This window comes from Myotis nattereri, assembly GCF_964212035.1.
Source record: "Myotis nattereri genome assembly, chromosome: 8".
NCBI lineage: Eukaryota > Metazoa > Chordata > Mammalia > Chiroptera > Vespertilionidae > Myotis > Myotis nattereri.
This window is the reverse complement of record NC_138083.1, coordinates 84,546,742-84,550,809: the sequence shown is the minus strand read 5'-3', so window position 1 is coordinate 84,550,809 and position 4,068 is coordinate 84,546,742.

Here is a 4,068-nt window from a genome sequence, read left to right as displayed (position 1 = left end):
TTGCATTTTCTCCTCTGCATTTGCCCACAACAATACTTACTGCATAGCTGGTTGAAACGGTCAAATGAAGGAACATGGTGAAAGGACTTTATACTACAGTTAATTTGTTAGTCATTAATATATAATTAAATTTACAACAATATGTCTGTTGTATGAAGAAAACTGGCTTTCATGAGCTAGCCCAAGGTTAAAGGCCCTATTCTAACTTTTTGATGTGGGGTGATTCTGTGAGGTACATGCTATTGGGACAGAGTAGGACTAGGTTTATGCCAAGGTGGAGAACTAAATGTCGGCTAATGTCCTGTCTGTCCTGACTACTCTGGGTTTCAATCACATCAATAGGAGAAGAAAAATATGTTTTTGTATCACAATGTTTAATTTTATAGTAGTTTTTGGTTCTACTCCTTTCTACTTCCCATCTCATACTCCCACCCCCATGGAATGGGAGTCTTCTCCACCTTCCATTGGTGCTCCCCTGGGCACTCCCAGCCCTGGGATCCCCTGTTCCTAGTGGGTGAGGCTCTGTTCAGTTTCACTTGGCCTGTACAGAGCGTCTCCCTCTTCCCCGCTCTCTCCCACTGTGACACCCATGGCCTTGCCACGCTGATGAGGCAGAAGCCAGCCAGGTGCTTTCTCGTCCTTCCATGGTCAGGGTGATTTCAAACAGTGATGGTGATGGTGTGATGGTGCCATGTGAAAGGGGAAGCACCTCCGTTATTGCCTCACAGCGTCGGGGTGGTTTCAAAGGGCACCTGTGTGAACGGGAAAGCACCTGGGAGCAAAGCCATAAGCAACAGTCAGAGTAGAGCAGGCCAGTGATAACTGGCTTCCTACTTTCTCCACATCTCATCCGGGAGCCTCAGGGCTGACCTAGGGGTCTCTAGCTACACTCTTTAAGTCCTGGGAATTGCAAGTTGACTGGGAGATAGTCACCTGTCTGTCTTCAGCTGGAATCCCTGGGGAACAGACTCTGCCTGAGATGGAGAGTTGTGTGCAGGGCTTTGACTAGGGAGCAATGTCTGGACCATTACTCCTGGGGAGTGAAGGCAGAAGGTCTGGGTAGGGTAAGAGTTGACCTATGATGCAACAAGGACTTCTGCTGATCCCACCATCTACTATAGCCCTTCAGAGTTGTCCTGAAGACAAGGAGGTAGGGCCTGGATGTGTACTACCCTGAGGGCGGGGCTCTGACCTTGAACCCCTTGGTTGGCTGAAAACAGTTCCTGAAAAGAGGTTCAGATGAGAGCCCTCACCTGCCAACATGCAGCTGGGGAATGAGGGTCTGGGCTGAGGGAGGCATTTGGGTGGCCCTCCACATGCCCAGTGCACAACTATCTAAAGTGGTATCCTGGCATTTTTGAGTGTTCAAATTTTACAATTTAAAAATGTCATAAACAAGTAATTGTGCATTTTCTTAAACTTGTTCTATCCAAAAATATTTTTTCATGTATTCAGAGACAGAGTAAGCCATATAGCTCCCTGAAGAAATCATTTTGTCAGTAGAAAGTGAAACAGTAAATTAACAAATTTGGTGTAAAAAGAATTCAAATTAAGAATTGATGAAGATAGGTTAAAAAAAACTCAACATGAAGATATCAATTCTCCTCAAACAGATCTATAAATTCAATGCAATGCCTACAAAAATCTCAGCAGGCTTTTCTGTAGAAATTGAGAAGCTGATTCTAAAATTCATCTGAAAATGCAAATGACCTAGAATAGCTAAAACAACTGTAGAAAGAAAAAAATCACGGTTAAAAAACTATCGGTGCCCAATGTCAGAACTTATAAAGCAGCAGTAATCAAGAGACTGCGGTATTGACATCAAAATAGACAAATAGATCAGTAAAACAGGGCCTAGAAATAAAGCCACATATAGATGTAGGGAACTCAAAGTGCCTGGGTAGGCAGGTGGTGTATCCATGCAATGAAAACTACTCGGCCATAGAAAGGAGGGAACTACTGGTACATGCAAAAACATGGATCCATTTCAAAATAATTATACCGTGGAAAAGGGGGGGGGCGGGTGGTGAGAGGACATACCATACATATATTTTTCCTACAATCCTAGGAAACTCCAGCTCATCTATAGCATCAGAGAGCATGTCGGTATTGCCTGAAGAGAGGGCAGCAGGTAGGACCACACAGGGGCACGAGGAAACTTCTAGAGGTGAGTAATATGTTCACTATCTTGACCGTGGTGATGATTTCACAGTTTCATGATGAATTCGCACATCAAAACAACATGGATCCATTTCAAAATAATTATACCGTGGAAAAGGGGGGGGCGGGTGGTGAGAGGACATACCATACATATATTTTTCCTACAATCCTAGGAAACTCCAGCTCATCTATAGCATCAGAGAGCATGTTGGTATTGCCTGAAGAGAGGGCAGCAGGTAGGACCACACAGGGGCACGAGGAAACTTCTAGAGGTGAGTAATATGTTCACTATCTTGACCGTGGTGATGATTTCATAGTTTCATGATGAATTCGCACATCAAAACATCAAACTGTATGATTTGCATCTGTGTGTATTGTGTCCATTAAACCACAATAAACTGTTCGATGAAGAAGAGGGGGAGAAAGAGGACAAGGAGAAGGGGAAGGAGAAGGAGGAAAGGGAGGGGCTGGAAGAAAGAGGAGAGGAAGAACTAATAAAGAAGCCTTGAAGGAGAGAGAGACATCTGCGGTGTGGTCACCGGGGAAATGAACTGCGGGGGTGAAGCCACACTTCTGAAACTCTCACACTTCCGAGATTCTCAGCCTGTACAGGGAGGTTGGGTTAGCCTAGAGCCTAGACAGAAAGAAGAAAGTAGGACTGGTCTCTCGGACAGGAAGGGAGAATGAGGTGTTGAGGTGGTGAGAGAATGCTCTCCCTCCCAATAAGCAGTTGAGGTGTTGGCTTCACAACAACCCCCCTGAAGTTGTCTTGGGATAATGACCAGGGCAGAAGTCAAAATTTCTTTCATTCTAAAGTGTACTCTTAGCTTCTCCACGCCAGTGAGATAATCCCGGCCTCTGTTTCTGGCCTCAACACTTTCAAAGCTCGTATGTGGCATCTGATCATGACCACCCACTTCCTGTGAAAGAATAAAAGAGGTAGAGCGTGGCTTCCTTCCGCTGAGATGATAGCTCTGGTCCTGATAACTCTGCTCCTTGCTGCCCCAGCTGACATCTACACTTGGGTCCTTCCTTGCTTAGACCTGTCCCAGCTTCCAGACATTTCCAGCAGCCCTTTTGCACCACAACACATACATGCACTGGTATGATATAAAGTCAAGGTTAAGCGGTATTGCTAACCACAGATGTTTAGGACAACACATGACCTGAACCCTGGTTTATATTTGTTTTACTCTTATTTCTTTTATTTACTTATTAATCTTTTTTTTTTTTTGAGAGACTATCCCCAATTTGTAGATAAACCCAGTTATAAAAGGCAGCCCAGTTCCCTCTTGGCTTAGTGGAACAGAACTTCAATACCAGCTTGGAGTTAAAAATGATAGAAAGATCAACTTCTATCTGGTCTAAGCCCCTATAACAGGGCTGGGCAAACTTTTTGACTCGAGGGCCACAGTGGGTTCTTAAACTGGACCGGAGGGCCGGAACAAAAGCATGGATGGAGTGTTTGTGTGAACTAATATAAATTCAAAGTAACATCATTACATAAAAGGGTACAGTCTTTTTTTTTTTTAGTTTTATTCATTTCAAACGGGCCGGATCCGGCCCGTGGGCCGTAGTTTGCCCACGGCTGGGCTATAATCTAGGTCCCATACAATCAAACCTATATCCTCACTAATGTTTCCCAATGTCCATCTTCTTCCTAGCATCCACCTTCAGGCATTTCTACTAAATTTAATAATTTAGTAATAATTTAATAATTTCTATTAAATTATTATTCCAAATATATCTTCTCCTTGTTCTTGGTGAAAGGAGTTGTTGTCCACTTCCTACCAATAATTAGTACCAAATGGAGGCTATATCTTATATTAAAGTAACTTTTTGTCAAACCCTAGGCTTAAGCATCCATAGGTCTCTCGACTTTTAAGAACTGAGTTGCCACACCACTAA